Source organism: Sus scrofa, chromosome 12 (genome assembly GCF_054392235.1).
Source record: "Sus scrofa isolate SSC_HxYL_T2T_F1_AM1 chromosome 12, Sscrofa_HxYL_maternal_Yorkshire_Landrace_v2.0, whole genome shotgun sequence".
Classification (NCBI taxonomy): Eukaryota; Metazoa; Chordata; class Mammalia; order Artiodactyla; family Suidae; genus Sus; species Sus scrofa.
In genome coordinates, this window is record NC_139394.1 from 36298695 (window position 1) to 36320594 (window position 21900).

General features: G+C 39.8%; 1 long non-coding RNA gene across 1 annotated transcript in view; it reads right to left on the reverse strand.

The window, feature by feature from the left end:
* Positions 1–3490: 3490 nt before the first annotated feature.
* Positions 3491–21900, reverse strand: part of LOC110256030 (uncharacterized) — a 34692-nt gene continuing 16282 nt past the window's right edge. Inside the window, exons 2-3 of the long non-coding RNA XR_002337188.2 lie at positions 9069–9230; positions 3491–5666 (exon numbers count right to left, since the gene is read on the reverse strand). This is a non-coding gene — a long non-coding RNA (uncharacterized LOC110256030). The remainder of the gene's footprint in view (positions 5667–9068; positions 9231–21900) is intronic.

Here is a 21900-nt window from a genome sequence, read left to right on the forward strand (position 1 = left end):
ACTGTTTTCAATTCTGTTCAAGGAAGTTCAAGAAAGCTGTGGTGTAAACTCTGCTTAGAAAGGTAACATAAACCTTTTCACACACCCTATATGTATAGAGAGTTTTAAACTACGGATTGAAAATTATAGAGCTGTTTTTTTTTTCTAATTGGAATCAAGATTCTCAAACTCTGGATCTCATTATTAACTTAAAATCAATTAAAATTTGATGAATATTTACTAAATGTCTACTACTAGCCACTGATTATCAATAATAAAGTTCAGTTCATGCCTTTAGAAGCTTTTAGTTTAATTGGGGGAGGCAGACAAACAACTGGATGATTATATTACAGTATGATCAGTGCAAATGTCAGTCATATAAGGATTGAAAACACACACACACACACACACACACACATAGAGGAGCTGGTGTGGGTTTTAATCCCTGCCCAAATACCAGCTTCCTCCTCTAAACTCCCTCAACATTTTATCTGAAGTTCCATCATGGCCCCTTTCCATTTTTGCCTCCTCCACAAATATTTGTAGAATGAATGCACAATTTCCTTACCTTTTCCAAACACAGGAAGCCGGTATCTATAGCCAAATAGTTTCTGCTCAATATCTGATCCTGCATTCTAGTAGCCAAGCTGCTAGCTGAGTGATAAAATTCCTTGGAACCCCACCCCTGAAAACTTATATCTTTGCATGACCCTGAAAGGAGAAGGGATTTAATGAAATGAATAAATGGTCAAAGAAAAGGACCTGCCTCTGGAAATTTTAATATGGCTGACTTGGTAACACACCTTGCTGGGGGAGAGGGTGGAGGGGGAGGGTTATATGAAAGCCACATGTGGCTAAAGGGTCTTCCTAAATATTCATCCAAGAACTGCCTGCTGCTCCCTGCCTTGTTCATGGTCCCTGACTTCTCACTTTTCTTCTCCAACCCTCAAGTTCACTCTGACCTCTATCTTTGCTTCTGACCCTTCTCAGGTTTGGTGACCTGCCTGTTACCCTTATCAGACCTTTGCTTCTACCTTTATTCTCTGTTCTTTGTGTCCCCTTGACAACAGTGTCACCTCTAGCTTCAATCAAAGGACCCTCACAAGGTAGCTTCCTCCCTGAGATACACTCACGGGCTGAGTGGGTTCCCCTATTTCCCCTTAGGGAGGGACTATTTGGACAAGTAAAGAATGATGGCATTGAGATGTTTGAGTCCCACATATGCCAGTTACCAACCATATAATCTTCGATAAGAGACTTTACCTTTTTGTCTATATTCTCACCTGTAAAAATAGAAGTAACACCTACCTCAGGTGGTTATGCGAATCAAAAATGAACATATGTATATATGCCTGGGACAAAGATGATATTCGACAAGTAGCAGTTTTTTCCCTATCCCCTCTCCCAGCTGTGGGCTCTGTTTCCTTCCAGGACCTGTTGTTTATGTGACATTCCTCCTAACACAGAAGGATTAGGAGACCCCTTTCTTGGGAAATTCCAGACCCACCTGCCTTTGGTGCTTCTACCTGCTGTCCAAAGATTGTCTTCTGTTTGCTCTCTTGGTTCATCTCAGGGAACAATGGAGTATTCCTAAATCCAACTCATGCCAATCACTTTGCAGCTAACTTATGGATAGTTGAATATGACACAAATTTTTGTGTCAGTAATAGTACCAAAAGAATCAAGGTACTCTGCAAAAAAGGGCTAGTGATTTGTTACATTATTTCCAATGGTATGAAACAGGGATAGCCTGGCTATCTCATGTTTAACTTGTGCTTTCAGGATTTTATATTGCCTTTATGAAGACATAATTTTATTTACATCAACTGTTTTGTGAACATTTTTGCCTTAGTAACCTAGATCTAAGCAACTTCTTATTCCCTGAACTCAGCTTGTTGCCTTTTTGAAAAGGGAATGGTAAGCTTGGTGCAGTATGGATGCACCAAGAACCTGACACAACTTTAGAGATTTCTAAAGCGAGCAAAAATGGATCCAAGACATAGAATTAAAAAAAAAAAAAAAAGGAACCTTGTGTCAAACGGAACCCAAGTTTTCAACCATTTGATTTTGACCCTGTACACTCCAGAATGGGGGTCCATAGATATCCTGACTTCTCTCTTTACCCATACGTGGGGACTGGGAAGGAAAATGGGACGTGTCGTTCCAAGTTTTAATCAGGGTTCTCCAGAAAAATAGAACATCTTGCATGTGTATATATAAGTATTAGAAGACCAGGGTCTTTGAGGAGTGTTCAATCTATTTTGGGCATGTAAATTTGAGATTCCTCCAAAATGGCAGCTAATGTAGGAGTTCAGAATACTAAGGAAGAATCTAGAAAACTAGGTCTAAGAAAACCAAGAAGTCTCATGTGTAAAGCTACATAGTCTATAGGGGTGTTTTAGGACCAAAGTAGGTATTTCGTTTTACCTGAATGAAAATTTTCCACCCAAAGATGATTGCAGTTTGCATGGAGTTTGGGATTAGGGCGTTCCATCTGCCTGTGCTGCTGGAAATAATGGACTTATTATTTACTACAAAGCCCTTATTTCAGATGCCTCCATTCACCATACTTTTCCTGAACATGCTCTCAACCTCCAACTCAAGAGGCTCCCGATTCTACTTAAAAACATCGCTTCCTAAAATGGAAGCTCCCTGTCTCCCTTTGTACCTTCAGAGGAGGAAGGGAAAGGGGGTCCAAATCCTGGAGTTTTTAGCTAAACATCCATGTTTCTTATGCCATCCAGCATCACTATCATGTGTCCTTTCTCTCTACCTCCAGACACCAACTTCTGAACCATCTCCTCTCATTCATTAGATTTGGGCATCTGGCTGTTTCTTTCTACCCCACCATCTGCCAGTATTCTGTTTTATCCCAATATCCCAGCCACCTTGTTGCTGTATCTCCCTAAGGGGCTCAGTGGTGTGTCAGGGGTTATATAAAACTGCTGAGAAAAAAAGAAAGAAAACATAATATATAACTGGGGTCAAAATACTAGTTGAGGACTTTGGAGGCAGCATGGGCACATTAAAATAAACACAAGTAGAGTGTGAAGTGGAATGTAACTATATGGAGATTTTAAAGACAAACAGTAGCAACAGGCTGCTTAAGACTATGCCATCGGATACCCCAGGCTGAGTATTTCGTGTGCTCTGTTTTGAAGGATGCTTTGGTGGAGAAGCGTGGGAAGTGCTGCCCTGGATTCTCAGTTCCTTGAGTACCTCAATCTGTCACCAGTTCCCAGGGCCACACAGGATAACTCTTACTTGTCCTCTAGAACTTGTTTGTCTGTAAAGCTTTATTTCCAAACATCAGACTCTGTTGTGTAAACGTTGCCAATTTGACTGTAGGAAAATTGTGTTTTTGCTGTTTAAATTCTCATTTCTTTTGATTCCTAATGAGATTGATTTCTACTATGTTTGTTGGTCATTTTTATTTTTTATCGCTTATTTTCTTACAGAGGTATCCATTTCTTTTTTTTTTTCTTATTTCCTATAACTTTTATTTCTCATCCAAGCAAAAGGAAAAACACAAGTCTTTGCAACAAATGATGGTTTAGTATTACATCAATTTGAATAGTCTTAAAATTCCACATGTCAATATATTAGATGTGTTACAGATATTTAGCTATTTTCTCATCGATTCCCTTTCAAAATTTAAATGTACAAAAAATGTGGGTGATTTCATTGGAAACTGCATTTCTGCTTAACAAAGTACAAGTGGGCCTTATTAAGCAAGATTACCTTCCATGAGCAGTTTCTGTAAACTATTAGATATTAAGAGATATTAAAGCCCTATGTTTTTCTGAGGCATTTCTCACACTGAGAACTCTACGCCTTACATTCTAAACCATTTCTTATAATTGATTAGCACTTTCACCAGCAGAAGCTTCACTTAATCTTTATTACTTCATTTTTATAAACCATTTTATTAAAAAATATCAGATTGTTTTTAATTCATCTTACTAAACTTTGTTTTTTATTTTTATTTTTTCCTTTTTGGCCACACCCATGGCATATGGAAGTTCTCAGGCCAGGGTTCAAATCCAAGCCAGAGCAGAGGCCTATGTCACAGCTGCAGCAACACCAGATCCTTAACCTACTGTGCTGGGTTGGAGATTGAACAGGCACCTCCACAGAAACAACCCAGATCATTAACCCACCCCACTACAGCAGGAAATCCTTCATCTTACTAAATTTTAAAAAAATAATTTCAAGAGTAACTGGATTTAGACTCCTGTGCCTTAAAAAAATACCATTCCTTTAGTGCTGCACTGTGTTTATTTTGTAGGTAGGGAGGTCTCAGCTGGCAATTTACTTGAGGTCAATTCTGAAATGAAACTATTTCCTACGTCTGGTAGTTATAAATATTATCTAGAGGCTCATAAAGAATACTTTTAGTTATTTTCATTCATTTTTATGTTTCAAATCTCATCTCCCTGAGAGAAGTTTTCTTTTGAGCACAGATTCTTTTTTAATGACTGTCAAATGAAATACCTAGCTAATGATATGTATAGTATCACACCAGTGCTTTTGCGGAGGAGCAGGGGGAGGAACTTTGAAAAATAAAGCAAAACAAAAAACAAGTAAGTAAACTCAAAAGACTTCGGGTCCTTAAACCCCAAACACACAGGCAGTAACTATTGTCTATTTCACCAGCTGCCAAGATAGCACAAAATATTGGACCTTAGTATAAGGACCTGATACACAGCCTTCTCAAACCCATCAGTGTTCTCACCATGGAGGTAATGCCTGCTTCCCCTTGTGCTTTACGGTGTATTTGAGGCTTACTAAAACAGTTTATAGTACAAACAGTTCTTTCAGTTTTGTTTTGTCTCCCCTCTTGACGGGAAGAACATTCAAATTACAGACACGAATTAGTGCCCTTAAGCCCCAGTTCCCTTTGCACACTGGGACTTTGTTTCTGGTAAAGCCCATCTGTCTGCTGCCCTCCTTTCTTTCCCAGGGGTCCTGTCAGGACCTCCAGCACATAGCACCATGTCCAGGAGTCTGTCCAATGTTCACAGATGAGTCAGAATCCAGAGGTGGTAAGGGTCTCAAGCTAGCATCCTTCCCCAAAGGCACTGTGTATTCAAGAGCCAGAGGGCCAACTGTGGTCAGAATCAGGGAGCATAGCAGCTCCTTAGCCCCTGGAGCTATTTCTGTTCATGCAGCGCCAGGCATTTCTGGTTGAATGCTGCCACTCACAGCACTCACACAAAATCTGGAAGCCATTTGGAGTTCAAAGGCACCCACAGACTTTGGCAAAGTGAAACTGGGGACAGATCCTGGCAGTACAAAGTACAGTAACATACACATCTGTTTAAGAGGTTCAGAGGCTTCTTGGTGGTGTTTCTGGCTGCAAAGTTACTGAAGAAAATCCATGCCTGAAACATTTTCTCTAAGCCCCAATCCAGTTGAGTTTGGAACAAGACCGGGGAGCACCCTTAATGCAATTTGTGGAATGTCCAGTACAATTTATGGAGTGTCCACTCTTAGTACAATTTAAGGGGTTGACTGCCAAAGGTCAGGAAATGAGGGGACTGGCTCCACCGTCTTCTCAGCATTCAGTAGGTAGGTATTTGATCTTCCTGACTGCTCAGAATGCAAATTGGATCTCTAGATGCAATGAACCCAGAGTCTTCTTGGAGCAGGCAACAGACTTCCCATGATTCTCAGCTTCAGAATTTCTGAACCAATAACCAAAAAGAGACGTAGTCAATTCTCTTTCTTATTTAGTAACCCCTTTCCTTGTCTTCCTTCTCTTCATTTTTTTTCTCCTCTATGCTCCATCTTCTTACCCCCCTTACCATTCTTCCTCACCCTTCCTGTCTTCAGCTCCTTCTTTCCCCCTCTCCCTTTCCCCTTCCCCTGCTTCCTTTTCCCATGGCTCTTGCTGTTGATCCTCTTAGAGCTCAACTTTAGCAGAGGCTGGCACAAGACAGTTTAATCTAGACTCTTGCCACCTTCTGGATCACTGTCATGTGGTTCCTCATGACTGAGAGGGAAGGTGCTTTCCTCTGGGGTTCATGAGTCAGAGCCCTGAGACATTCCCTCTAGCCACCTTGTTGGCAACTCATCTCCCTGCAGAGAAGCTGGGCAAACTTCCAGAGTGAGACACGGAGGCAGAAACCTCTGGGGAGATCCACTGGGAGTCACCAGTGTGGGCTTTAAGGAGAGGGAGGGTGTGGAGCCTGGAAAGAAGCTGACAACTGGTGATCTAGTCACACCTTTCCCTGTGAGTCCTTAGACAAGGGATCTTCTCTCTCTTTGCCTCAGAGTTCTAGCTGCAAAAATGAAAGTGCTGGCCTCAAAGGGCTTTTCCTGTGTCTTAGTTTATTGCCATAAAAGTATAGGGTATAGGCTTATCTCCCCCCTAACAAACATTATTCTTTTTGAGTAGTGAACAGTGTTATAGTGCAAAGGCCCCTTGAAAAAATTTCCAGGCAGAGAGAGGAGAACAATTCCTGTTTGAATCTGACCCTGAGACTGTGGGCTGCTGGTTCCACCCTGTCTTCTTCCCAGCCACCCACGGCCTCTGGCTCCCGCCTCAGTAGCCGTTTTCTCACTGACACCACCCACTGGCTCCAGGAAATGGAGCTCTTTCTCTCTCCAGCATGTGCATGGGGGAAAAAAAAAATCTTGTGAGAAACTCAAAAGAAGATTTGGAGGCTAAAAATGGAATGTTTCCTACAAATAAAACAAAGAAGCTATATTTCTGAATGCAGGCTTCTGAATGTATTTAAGACCCAAGTCCAGATAAGTGAAATCTGCCATCTATGTTGCTTGAGGGGGCTGAGTGTCTAAACTAGTAAGATCTTCAGACTCTCTCAGAAGACTTATTCACTCCAGTTTTTACAGAAACTAAATTCTGGTGTTACCACAAGAGTTCTGACAATCCCCAGAGCTGGCTCAGTGATGGGAATATGACCAGTGTTTACTAGTAAAGTGGAGTCATCTAGTGGGAGAGTGGACGGGAAGAGATCAAAGATAATCCTCATTCACCACCCACTCTGCTTCCCCAGCCCACAGCTCTGGTCCGGTTGGTTGGCTGAGTTTGCTCCTCGGCTATGAATGGAGCACATCAGCCTCCCAGTTCTACAGCCAGTTACGCCTCTGAGAACAGAAAGCCAAATTCAGAAATTCATTTGGGGAAAGAAGTACTGGTTGGTTGATTTATTTCCTTGTCATCAGACTTGGTTTTTGTCCTCGTTCATCACAGATTGTTCCTGTTGCCCTGGCAGAGCCAGAGCTACGTGAGGAGGGTCAGCCACAGCCTTGGCCTTTGCTCCACTTCTGTGGCAAGGGGCTGCCAAGTGCTGCGGGGGAAGGGGTGGGGCTCAGAGATGGTTCCCACTGGGGGAACATAGATTACAAGCTAGGACAATGACTTGTACTAGAAAATTCACTGTTCTTTCTAGTGAGAAATGTTCTCTCTGCAGAAGTGAAGAAGAATAGAAAATAGATTCTGTTCCTGAGAATCTCAGCAGTGCAATGAGCTGGTCTGACTCTTCTTTTTACAGTGTTTTAGTTCCAGCCTATTTACTAATTAATTAATTTTTGGCTTAGCCCAGAGCATGAAGAAATTCCCGGGGCAGGGATCAAACCTGAGCCACAGCAGTGACAATGCCAGATCCTTAACCCACTGAGTCACCAAGGAACTCCTCCAGCCTTTATTGATGATGCCTAGAGAGCACTGGCAACATATACATCTGTTATGCATATCCCTGTAGGCCCTCCTAAATTATTCTCTTCATGAATTATTTCATAAGGTGATTAATGGAAATAGACTTTATCCTTGTCATTATGCCTGGAAATCTTCATCATGGAATGGAATTTTCTCCCTGCTTCTGAATGCTTTCTGATAATCATGATTGCTCTCCAAACTTTTGGAGTTATGTCAATAAACCCTGCTTTCCTTTCACAGGTGGAAAAGCAAGGTCAAATGACTCATGGCTAACTGTCTGGACCCCTGTGAGAAATGAGACACCATCAAAAGCTGCCACCTTCTGATACTTGCCCTGCTTTGAACCCCAGGAATGTGAAAGACTGTTAGATGTAAATGTTTTAATTTAATTTAGATTCTATTTCTAAAGTCCAGTGAATGATGCAAAGTGCATAATTTCTAATATAAAACAGACACTGAAGGGACTGCGGATAAGATGTTAACTCTCAGGAAGACCAATGCTAGGAACACTTGGGATGCAAGGAGGTCCCTTAAAGTCACAATTTGTTGAGCATTTTTATTTGAGTAACATCCTGCCATTGTTGTCATCCAGTCCATGAAGGTTTTATTCTCCAAAGATGATGCTTCTGGAAATATCATTCTGACCCATGAGTGACTTCTCCCCTATGTGTCCTTGTGCCAGATGGTCAGAGGGCCACCTTTACTGTAGTGTGTGGAAATAGCAGGCTCATGAGTGGACGTGCCCGGACTCACTGCTCACCTCAGCTCCGGCTGCCTCAGTGGTAGTCACACCATCGTCTCCATTGCAGCTTCCTTTTTCAAACTACCTATCACTCCCTCCAGGAACCTTCCTCTCCCTTTGAGCTAGACATCGCTCATGCTCTTCCTGTACCCTGAGATATCACAGACAAACAAGTCTTTCTAGATGCATCTCATTTTTATAGTGCTATGTCCATGCAAGACAGGTCTCCCCAAAATGCAATCATTCTTGACTTGGCAGTCTCCTAGATTATGCCCCCCCCCAAACTCCTAGACCAAAAAATTTCCTTTCAAAGCATAGACCTCCCAGGGTGAAAGTCTAAGAGATACATCTCCAGTATGTTCTTCCAACTACTGTGCCACACTTTGTATTTCTCTCATCAGAGACCTCTGTAGGTAAATTTTTTCACACAATTTCTACAAATCTTCATTTTTTTTTACCCATCATGCACATCACCAGCCTATCTGAATGACACAGAACTCATATTTCTGTATGATATTCAATAAAAACATACCTACCTATAAAACATAGTTTTATTTAAATTAAAATAGATATGTATGCATACAGATGTGTATATACACGACTGAGGACATGTACAATAGGATGTGTACATACAGAGAGTTTTACTTTAAAGAATTTACTCACACTACTACAGAGTCTGGCAAGTCCAAAATCTTCTGGGTAACCTGGCAGGCTGGAGATCCAGGGAAGTGCAGATGCTGGAGTTCAAGGGCAAAACCATCTGCTACAGAATTCCTTCTTGCTCAGAGGAGGTCTGGCTCTGGTTTATTATAATAAGGCCTACAACTAATTGCATGAGAGAAATATGCTTTATTCAAAGTCCACCAATTTAAATAGTAACTTAATCCCAAAACAGTATCATGGAAACATCCAGAATTATGTTCAACAAAATATACCATCACAGTCAGTCTTTCTATCAGCTTCTTCAGACTTAGGTCATAACCCATTGGAATGTGTTTTAACCTGGAAGAGAATGTCCTAGAATGAGATGTATTTTTGTTTTTTATTGTCCTTTGATTATAAAAACAGAAATCTGTAATTTCTGATACCGACAACCAACTCACTACTGAACTGTATGTATGTTGTGGCAAGGTTACACTGGAACTGGAAATTTTATGCACAAGTGATATTAAATTTGAAGACTTCTTTGGATTCCAGAAATTCAGTCTTGTGAATTTCTGCTCCTTAAGAGTTATTAATTATTTAGATAAACATATCTTGGGCATCTGGTCTCAGCCAGGAATTGTCTTAGCCATTGAGGGGATATAACATTTCTTATGTCAAGAAACTTACAGTCTAATGAGGAAATAGACAAGAAAAATTCCCTACAGTTAATGCTCTGAAAATATTTGCACAGTATGCCAAAGGAAGCACATTCTCAAGGATGACCCTGTCACAATTCATTCCCTTTTCATGTTTATTGCACAACCTTTCTTCTAAGATAGAGAGGCAAGTATCCTTTGGCTGGCTTGCTAACCTTTCTCAACTCACTCTATCACAAGTTCTCTGACTCCAGAACCCAGTTTCCCTATAGTGGTTTTATTAGAACAAAACTAATTTGACATTTTCCAGGTGCAATGTAGACTGAAGAATGAAGAATTCAGTTAGAGAGTTTAACTCATACTTCATCTAGGGAGGGAGGCACATGGATTGATTTAGGTCCAGAGAAACACAGCCTCCAGCATCTATAGAAGCCCCTTTCAGGAAAGAAGCTGGGTATTTGCTGGATTTCTGAAATAAGGGTTCCATTGGTAGGTCATTGTGTTGTACTGTTATGTTAGCAATTATCATAGAGGAAGTTAGTCTGGTATTAGGACCAGATTTTCCAAAGCTGGACTTGTAAATACCATGGAAGTGGACTTTCCTGTTGGTGTTAGAAAGAAAGATTGACATTTAACAGCAGACTCTTGTGCAGCAATAACAAGTCTGATTATTCTGAAGGTTGACCAAGTGCATGGGTTGATTAGATTATGGGTTAGTGGGCATTTCAATTTCTAGTTCACTGAGAGCTAGATTTAAACCATGGGTCAAAAATTTAACCTCTGATTGTTTCATGCACCACTAGCCCAGGTGGTCTCTGCAGGTGAGGGGAAAGTTCTAGATTGTGTCAACTATGTAAAATTAAAGAGACAGTATAGCAGGGGCTGGTAATGGAAAGTTTTGTTATGGAAATGTAAAGTTTCGTCATCCTAAATGAACAAATAGTTCTCCTGAAATCCATTGCACCTTTGTTCCAGAAGAATTTATGCTCAAGTTAAGAATTTAAAATTAAAATTAAAATTTTAAATTTTAAAATTAAGCAATAAGTGTATTCATTGAATATTGGGAATGAGAGAGCGAATATTTATTTTTTTCAAACTCAAAACAGAATGAACCAAACATTATTCTGTAAAAGAATATAGTCTTTTCCTTTCAAATAGGCCATAATATCTGGAATAGATTAATAGGGTAAGGAGCTTAATATTTACTTTTGAGCCAACAAAATAAAGCATTGCTAGAAAATAGGCCATATTACCCAGAAGAGAGAGAAATGGGACAGATGTCCAATTAGGTCAACTCCAAAGAGTTACTTTACTAACTTGTCTTGGATTCCCAAGGGGAGAGCTAAAAACATTAATAAAAATATTACCATAATGGCATCTATAGGTAAGCTTTTGATATTATTCAATGTGTTTGAAAAGAAACATTCAAATATAACTACGTTTCACAGTGGCTGATTAGCTACAAAGCAGATTTAAGACATTCTGGAAGGGTTTGCAAAAATTGACTATCATTAATCAATTCTTTCAAAATATTGTGGAATAAATTTGTAGACAAATGGTGAAACATATGTTTTAAGATGGAGCAGAGACTGATTTGAAGTCAGTCATGATCCTAGTGTAAAAAAATATTGTTCCTAATAGCATGTAAAATTATTGAAATTAATACTTTTAGAACCCAAATGGACATGCTGTTTTGCTGGGTGATGTAAGCAATAGCATAGATTACTATTTGCAACCATGAAAAAATAAGACTAAATGATTATTATATTGGCAGTTTATCCTTGGGAGAGTCTTATTGCTCTAAGAAACAAGACAAGGGGTGAGACAAAACTGAGAAATATATATATATATATATATATTTTAAAGATCATTTTTATTTATTTATTTATTTAGTCTTTGCCTTTTCTAGGGCCACTTCCTGCGGCATATGGAGATTCCCAGGCTAGGGGTCTAATCAGAGCTGTAGCTGCCAGCCTATGCCAGAGCCACAGCAACGCGGGATCCAAGCCGCGTCTGCAAATTACACCACAGCTCACAGCAACGCCGGATGGTTAACCCACTGAGCGAGGCCAGGGATCAACCCGCAACTTCGTGGTTCCTAGTCTGATTCGTTAACCACTGAGCCACGACGGGAACTCCTAGCCTTGGGAGTCTCTTATTGCTCTAAGAAACAAGACAAGGGGTGAGACAAAACTGAGAAATATTTTAATTAGCTGTGAGTTTCAGTAAAATCTATGAAGTAATTGGCTTTATCCAATTACTTAACACTAAAACACACCTCAGAGAGCTTGGCAATTGTGATTTAGCAGCTCAAATGTTTGAGTATGAGCAAAAAAATAACCAAAATAAGGTTTCTAGAAAAATACTAACAGCTAATAGACATGAATGAGAATGTGGTATACTTTCTGTAAGTCCCAATTTGTAGAAGTAGTATAGAAATTTGAAACTGTTCTAAAGACGTCACTTCTTCTTCTTCTTCTTCTTTTAATCCCATTGGATCCTTTCCTTCAAACTATGAATATTTTAAATTACGGTGGTTTAAAAAATTTATTGGGGGAGTTCCCATTGTGGCTCAGTGGGTTAAGAATTAGGCATAGTATCCATGAGGATGTGAGTTCAATCCCTGGCCTTGCTCAGTGAATTGAGGTGATGGCATTGCTTCAAGCTGCGGCCCAGGTGGCAGGTGCTAGGGCTCAGATCTAGCATTGTTCTGGCTGTGGCATAGGCCAGCAGCTGCAGCTCAGATTCAACCCCTAGACTGGAAACTTTCATATGAAGCAGGTGCAGCTGTAAAAAGAAAAAAAAAATTGAAGTATAGTTGACTTACAATGTTGTATTAATTTCAGGTGTACAACAAATTGAGTCAGTTATATATATACATATATCCATTCTTTTTCAGATTCTTTTCCCCATAGGTTATTACAGAGTATTGAGATTTCCCTGTGCTATACAGGAGGCCCTTTTACTCATCTATTTTAGAGGTAGTAGTGTGCATAGGTTAATCCCAATGTCCCAATTTGTCCCCTGCCCCCACATTGCCCCTTTGGTAACCATAAGTTTGATTTCAAAATTGTTTGTTTATGTTTTGCAATTTTTTTAGAAAGCTCCCTAAATATAGTTTATATTTCTAGCTTTTAGTTGTACATTTCCATTAAACATATGAAAAATTAGCATACTTTCATTATGTGTACTTCCTTACCTATATCACTTTGAATTTACTAAAATTTATTTTCACAATAATTGTTCTTTCTCAAGTCACCAATGACTTGTTCATTTCTAAATGCCCAAATCAGTGGGTTATGTCCCAGTCCCACTTGATCTCCAAGGCACTAATACTACCACAGTCTCTTCTTTTAAAACCCTCTCCTTCTTTGAAACCCAGAGAACATTTCCTTTTTGCTCTTCTCCTGTTTCTGACTCCATCTTCTTTCAGTGGGTTTTGCTTTTTCTCCCTTAGATATTCATATTCTGGTAGGTGCCTTCCTAGTCATTGTGAACAATTTCACTTCTCCTATGACTTGTTCCCAGCCCACAATTCTCAAAGTTCAACATCCATTCATAAATTCAACAATTATTCATTGAGCAACTTTTATGTGTGAGTCAGTGGGGATACAATGAAGACAAGGTATCTGACTTCAAGGCTCTTAAAACTTAAAGTAGAAAAAATACAGATATGTTATTTACAGAAGGATACATAGAATTATGCTGAAAAAACTATCTGAACAGAGAGAATCACCTCCTTTAGTGCCTATCTCCCTTTTGAACTTCATATGTATATTCCCAGCATTTTTAACTGGATAGTGCTTTTTTAAAATTTTTTTAAATTTCCCAAATACATTATTTTTTTCCTACTGTACAGCATGGTGACCCAGTTACATATACATGTATACATTCTTTTTTTCTCACATTATCAAGCTCCATCATAAGTGACTAGACAGAGTTCCCAGTGCTATACTGGATAGTTCTGTTACCACAGGCTTGACTTGCTGAAATGAAAATTGTGTATTTCTCCATACCACTTGCCCAATACCCTAAGCATGCATCTTACACTGTTTATTATCTTATTAATAGTAAAAGGATGTCAGTAATTATCTAAGCTTGAAGTCCCATAAACTTTTTTTAAACCTATATTTTATAATTTATGTCATCCCCTAAGTATCTCTCAAAGACTTTCTTCTTCTGCCTTTGCTCTGTGGTGATATCTCATATGTGAGAAAGAACTGGGAGTGAGCTGGCCCCGTTGACTCTCACTTCATACTGCCCTCCCCTCCATTCTCACTCTGTGCCTCAGCCACTCAGATTCTTCCTGTCTTTGGTACTTTCTGTGCTGCCTTTTGGCCTCAAGGCCTTTGCACATACCGTTGCTTCTGTCTGAAACCCACCTTTCATCCATTACTGTTAACTTATTCACGCTTTAGGTCAATGGTTTTCAAATGTATGTGTATATATGAAGGGGGTTGTACCCTTAGGACAATCTAGTGGATAGAGGCCACTAAACATCCTATAACACAAAGGACAGCACCCACAACGTAGACGTATCTGGCCCCAAATATCATTAGTGCTGTGATGCAGAAATTCTGCTCTATCTCACTCAGGGGAGATTTCTTTGACAAAACCAGAGCCCCCTCCTTTTCTCTCAAAGTGCACCATTGTTTTCCTCAAAGCACTCACCTCTCTGTGATAATGTATCATTTAAGAATAGGGGCCATATCTATGTTATTTGCCATTTTATCCTCACTGGCTGGCTCAGAGTTAAGTCCAATGAATATTAGTTTGAAGGAAGGAAGAAGGGGAAGGGGAAAAAGGCAAAGGAAACAAGATAAGAAGAGACATTTGTGCTTTATGAGCTCTAAATCTGTTATTAATTTGCCGATATAATTAGCCATATTTTTTTGTTCTCATCTATTAAACAGAATGATAATTCAGTCTTTGCTTCAGTGGTGGCTTGACTTGGATAAGGAACTAGCATGCTTCTTTCTGTGATCAAGTGCAGAAATCATGAGGAATGATAGTGAGATGGATGAAGAATTGGATGCAGCAAGGTGTACAAAAGGCAGATCAGGAGAGAAAGCAGTAGAAGAGCGTGAAAGGTTAGTATGGCTCAGTCTTAACAGAGAAGAGGCAACATTACTCCAGGAATTAGATAGTCATAGATCTGAATGACCTGCATAGCCTGGCAGGGTTGGCCAAGGGCATGGCAAGCACCATCTATCTGCGGGTAGAAGGCAGATACAGATATTCAAGGAGGAAGAAGAAGAAGAAGCACCAAGGGAAAGTAAGGAAAACACCCCCAGAAAACTTCCTATGAGCATTTCAATATCAAGAGTAGATAAAGAAATGGAAATGAATAGAATGAAATAGGAATGTCAATATCTAGTAGATAAAAAAAGAGAAATGGAGGTTTCTGCAAGGCACGAACTCTAAAGGATCTCCTTTAAAATGTGGTGAGCTTGTAACAAGATGTAGAAATTATGATTAGTTGACAGGCATTCCTGTCTGGGGAAGGTGAGCTGAACTGGTGGGAGATGAAAAGGAGTGAGGTTAGCAGAAGGCGCTTAGAATGCTCCTTCCAATGGGTAGCATGTTGGGGGAAATTCATACATACGTAGTATGGGAGACAGGAGGCAGCAGGGCAGAAAAGTACCAATCAAGGAGCTGGCACAGAAATACAGGCATGCACTATGATCACTCTCCTGTGACATTCCCACATTTTGCATAAGTTTTTCAATATCACAACATTCTTAGGATTGGATCTCTTGTGGAAAAGAGAGGAATGATGGAATTTAAGTTCTAAGTGTAGCCCTGACAAAAATGCAGGAGCTTAGGGGAAGAAGAGAGATGCTAAAAAATGGCAAATAAAATTGTGGGGTGAGATTTTGGGTCCTCAGGCTTTGCCCTCAGATCTGAGGGCCTGGGTGGATAGGCTTCCATTGGGATGAGGGCTTATATTGAGTGAAAAATTATGTAGTGAGGTCATTAAGGTTCAATTACATTGTGACACAACACATAAATATATGGAAACTTCAGTGAATTCCAGATTGAAAAGGAAACAGGATTTAAATTGTGAAAAAGGCTTAGTAGTGCTGGAATTAATTTAAGATACAGAATCAGGCAGAATATCATAGTTATTAAAGCAGTTTGTATAAAATTGTATGAGTTGTGTGTGTGTGCATGTACAGATGCATAAAGAACTATAGAGGAGGCTGTTCCTTCAATTAGCATTGGCATTGTGTTATGGTATTTATATTTTTATTTTGGTGATATTTATGTTTCTGGTTGATACTGCTTTAATTTTTATGGTAAAATACTTTACTTTTATAATAGAAAGCAATAAAGCTACTCTTTTAATTTGGAAAAGGAGTTTCTGTCATATGTAAATCTATTTTCTAAATACATATTATCTCTCTATTTAAATCAATGTCTATGCAGTTATAACAAACAATAGACAGCATTGTCAAAAAAGAAAGTACTTAAAAAGTCATATATTTTTCTGTTTTCAAGGAAAATAAAAGTTTACCACAGTCCTACTGTGTAGTATTCAATATTTGTAAATATAAGACACTGAATATTGCATTCAATATTTGAAATATAAGGCAAAATATGAACATGCTATGAGAAGAATGCAAAGAGCCCAAGGATTGGATAGGAATGGAATGTCCATGCCAGTGGCAATACCAAGAAATGCACTCTCCAGGAGAAGTCTTACAGCTGCATCTCACTCTCTCTAAGGAACACTACATAGGGACATAAAATTTCTCTCAAGACTCCAAATACTAGGGAGATTGGTATACATTCAGAAACTACTATTCCAGGAACTATTATAGGCTATGAATTATTAATTTAATATTTATAGGAAATCAATGAGATATATGTTTTTCATCTCCATTTTATAAGTAAGGAAGTGGAGTTTAAATGATACATAACTTAGCTGACTTCATGCTCCAGTAGACAGCAAAGCCAGAGGTGGAACTCAGGCCCTCCTGACTTTATTGCTCTGGCTCTCACACATCTCTAAAGCCTCATCCTTAAGGGGCTTTGGCATATACTAAAGAGGAACTTAGTGTTTGACAAACATAAATGATGTATATGTAGATCAGTCACAATCCCTATGAGAAGAGGAAGGGCATTCTGTTAGGTCATTGAGAGTTGAACAAAGGAACCATTTATGAAATCTAGGCAACAGCAGAAAGCCAGTCATAAGGAATGAATGGCAGAGTGCTCAGGATTAGTAGCAGAGGGGAGCTGTTCCCCCCTAGGTCCAAAGGGGCAGAGGAAGAAAGGGGTCACCAAGACTTAAGGCAGAGAGCTATGTGCAGAGGGCTGCCTGACTGTTGAAGTATGCTGCCAAAAAATGATGAGCCTGCAGGTGGGAATCCATGGGAATGAATATCCTGATCCCACATTCTACTCAGTTTCTGATTTCTTTCTGTGATTTCTGCTATCCAAACTCAACTGGAAGTCTGGGGGAAAGGTAGACCTTGGGAGAGGCTGGCAAATAAGAGAATGAGGAGCATAGAAAATATGTGAATGTATCATCATGCTACTTTGGCTGAGAATAGCAGGCATGACATTTCTTCTGTCCTACACACAACAATGAGTTTTCAAACTAGCCTGATAGTTCAGTCTTTTGAGTTTCAGGACTGTATCTCAAACGACTTTCCATTCCCAATGTCCAGCATGAGGCCTGGGTGTGTTACTAGGCTCTCTATGCATGCTTATTGAATGAAATTAAATTAATAGAGAAACTGGGCTTCCTCATAGCTGTGAACCTAAATTAATTTAGAAATATAATTGTCATGGGAGGGAAGAGGTGCTCCCAAATATCTCCCACTTTCAGATTGATAGTAGGACTAGAAATTGGATAAGGTCTTGAAAAAAATGTAACCGGATAGCCAAGAGTGGGTCTCAATACAGTGCTATGAGACTAGAAATAAATCACAAGAAAAAAAAAAACAGCAAAGCCTAAAAACTCTTGGAAGCTAAACAATATGCTTCCAAACAATCAATGGACCATTGAAGAAATCAAAGAGGAAATTAAAAGATACATAGAGACAAATGACAATGAAGACACAACAATCCAAAACCTATGGGGCACAGTAAAAGCAGTTCTGAGAGGAAACTTTATAGCAATACAATCTTATTTCAGGAAAGAAGAAAACATAGAAATAAACAACCTAATCTTACACCTTAAGTATTAGAGAAGGAAGAACAGACAAAGTCCAAAATTAGTAGAAGGAAAGAAATCATAAAGATTAAAGCAGAAATTAATAACATAGAGACAAAGAAAACAACTGAGAGGATCAAAGACACCATTTATCCTCTTTGATTTGTTCTTTGAAAAGATCAACAAAATTGATAAACTGTTAGCCAGACTCATCAAGAAAAAAAGGGAGAGGATTCAAATCAATAAAATTAGCAATGAAAAAGAAGTTACAACTGACACTGCAGAAATACAAAGGCTCATGAGAGACTACTATGAGCAACTGTATGCCAATAAAATGGACAGCCTAGAAGAAATGGACAGATTCTCACAAATACACAACCTACCAAGACTGAACTAAGAAGAAATAGAAAAAAATAATAGACCAATCACAAGTACTGAAATTTAAAATGTGATTTAAAAGCTTCCAAACAACAAGTCCAGGACCTGATGGCTTCATGACTGAGTTCTGCCAAACATTAAGAGAAGAGTTCTTTGAAGCCACCATTACCCTGATACCAAAACCAGACAAAGATCCAACAACAACGAAAAAGAAAATTACAGGCCAATATCACTGACGAACATAGATGCAAAAATCCTCCACAAAATATTAGGAAACTGCATACAAATATACATTAAAAAGATCATACACCATGATCAAGTAGGATTTATCCCAGGGATGCAAAGATTCTTCAAAATCCCCAAATCAATCAATGTGATATACCACATGAATAAACTGAAAAATAAAAATCATATGATCATCTCAATAGATTCAGAAAAACTTTTGACAAAATTCAACACCCATTCCTAATAAAAACTTTCCAGAGAGTGGGCATAGAGTAGAACTACCTCAATATAATAAAAGCCATTTATGACACACACAGCTAACATCATTCTCAATGACAGAAAACTGAAAGCATTTCCATTAAGATCAGGAGCAAGACAAGGATGTCCTCTTTCACCAATGTTATTCAACATAGTCTTGGAATTCCTAGCCACAGAAATCAGAGAAGAAAAAGAAATCAGTGGAATCCAAATTGGAAAAGAAGAAGTAAAACTATTACCATTTGCAGATGACATGAGTCTATATCTAGAAAATCCTAAAGACACTACCAGAAAACCAAGAACTCATCAATGAATTTGGTAAAGTCACAGGATACAAAATTAATACACAGAAATCAATTGCATTTCTATATACTAAAAATGAAAGAACAGAAAGAAAAATCAGGGAAACAAGCCCATTTACCCTTGCATCAAAGGACTTTCCATGTGGCTCACAACATACCATTGCATCAAAAAGAATAAAATACCTAGGAATAAACCTATGTAAAGGGATACAAGATCTGTACTCTGAAAACTATAAGACGGTGATGAAAAAAATAAAAGACAAAAATAGATGGAAAAATATAAAATGCTCTTGGATTGGAAGAATCAATATAGTCAAAATGACAATACTACCTAAGGCAATCTACAGATATAATGCAATCCCTATCAAATAACCAATGATATTCTTTACAGAACTAGAATAAATATTTTAAAATTTGTATGGAAACACAAAAGGCTGTGAATAGCCAAAGCAATATTGAAAAGAAAAAACAGAACTGGAGAAATCAGGCTCCCTGACATTAGACTCTACTACAAAGCTACAGTCACCAAAACGATATGATACTGGCAAAAAAACAAAAAACAAAAAACCAAAAAAAAAAAAAAAAAAAAAAAAAAAACAAAAAAACCCAAAACAAAACCAGTAATATAGCTCAATGGAACAGGATAGAAAACCCAGAAATAGGCCCAAACACCCATGGTCAATTAATCTGTGACAAAAGAGGCAAGAACATACAGTGGTGGAAAGATAGTCTCTTCAAAAAAAGATGCTGGGAAAACTGGACAACTCCATGTAAGATAATGAAATTAGAACATTTTCTAACACCATACACAAAAGTAAGCTCGAAATGGATTAAAGACCTAAAAGTAAATCCAGATGCTATAAAACTCCTAGAGGAAAACATAGGCAGAATGCTCTTTGACATAAATCACAGCAATGTCATGTTTGACCCCTCTCTTAGAGTACTGAAAATAAAAACAAAAATAAACCAATGGGACCTAATTAAACTCAAAACCTTTCGCACAACAAAGGAAACCATTAAGAAAATGAAAAGACAACCCACAGAATGGGAGGAAATTTTTGCAAATGACTCAACCAACAAAAGTTTAGTCTCCAAAATATACGAACAACTCATACAACAAAAAAACCAAACAACTCAATTGAAAAATGGGCAGAAGACCTAAGCAGACATTCCACCAAAGAAGACTTACTGATGGCCAGCAGGCACATGAAAAAATGCTCAACATCACTAATTACTAGAGAAATGCAACTCAAAACTACAATGAGTTACGACCTCACACCAGTTAGAGTGGCCAACATTCACAAGTCAACAGAGGTGGAGCAAGACGGCAGAGGAGTATGGGGTCGTGCACATCTTCTCTCACAAACACATCAAAAAAACACATGTACAACTACTCACACAGAACATCAACTGAACACTGGCAGAAGAACTTAAACCTCCAAAAAGGGCAAGAAACTCTTGACTTAACTGGGTAGAACAAAAGAAAAACAAAGAGAGAGAAAAGGAATCAGGACAGGACTAGCATTCCCAAGAGGGAGATGATAAGGAGAAAAGGAACCCACCTCCTGGGAAGCAACCTAACTGATGAAAGATCGGCTGAGTCGTGGGACCTCAAAGTCACCTAGAAAAGTGTAGCAGCTGAACTGAGAACAGCCAAACAGAGTGAGAACTGCACAGATCATCTGAACCACTAGCCTGGACACCATGGCCTGAGATGCTTGGGTGGGGTCTGGGGGCTGAGACTCAGGCTCTTGAGGTCAGTTGTGGGGAGAGGACTGGGGATGGCATGAGAGTCTAAGAAGCAGTGCGCCACGGGCTAAGGAGGGGAATACCACGGCAGAGGGAACCTGGGAGAAGGTCTGGACCCACAGGAGAGGCAAGGCACCATTGTTGGGGAAGGAAGAGGAGGAGAGACCTGTCACCATAGGAAACTCCCTGAGCAGGAGCATGTGCATGCCCACAGGCTTAGAGGGTGGGGCAGCTCTGCGGAGGCTATGGGAGGCGAGAAGCCTCTTGCTCATTTAAGGGAGATTAGGTGCTTCTTGTGCAGGCTACCGGTGGCCAGGCACCTATTGTGTGGGCTAAGGGCAAAAGAGGGTTAAGTGTGACATGGCACCTCTTGCACGATCTACAGGTGGCAGGGACAGACTGCAGTGGTCATCTCAGAGGCCAGAGGGAGGCGTGGCTTGCCACCACTGGGGGCCTGTGAGTGGGCTCCACCAGTGACCCCAGTCACCGCAGGGGTTGTCAAAACAGAAAAAAAAAGAGGACATTGCAACCAAGCACCATACACTGTTGCTCTCACTCCCCTGGGAACACACCCATCCTGCAGCTGCCACTGCCAAATGCTCTGGGTGACCTCCAGACACTTGGTCACTGTCCCTTCCCAAGACCCTACAACTAGGAGCAACTGGTGCAGCACCTCCTGCATGGGCTAAGTGAGACAGGGTGCTTCTTGAGTGGTCTGCAGAGAGTAGGGGCAAACCACTGTAGTTATCCCTGATTCCAGAGGTACACGTGGCCCACTGCCATTGGAAATATCTGAACAAAAATCGCTTGCAGCCCCATTCACCTAAAGGGCACCACAGAGGAGGGCATTGTGACTGAACACCACCTGTTGGTGCTCTCACACCCCGGTAACACACCCACCCTGCTGCTGCCACTGCCAAACGTTCCGGGAAGTACCCACACAGCTGATCTCTGTCACTTCCCAGGATCCTGCCACTAGGAGCAACCTTTATAATACCTCATATGTGGGCTAAGTGAGACAGGTTTCTTCATGCATGGTATACAGGTGGCAGGGCAAACCACCACAGTTATCACTGACTCTAGAGATCGTTGTGGCTTGCTCCCAATAGGGGTCCCTG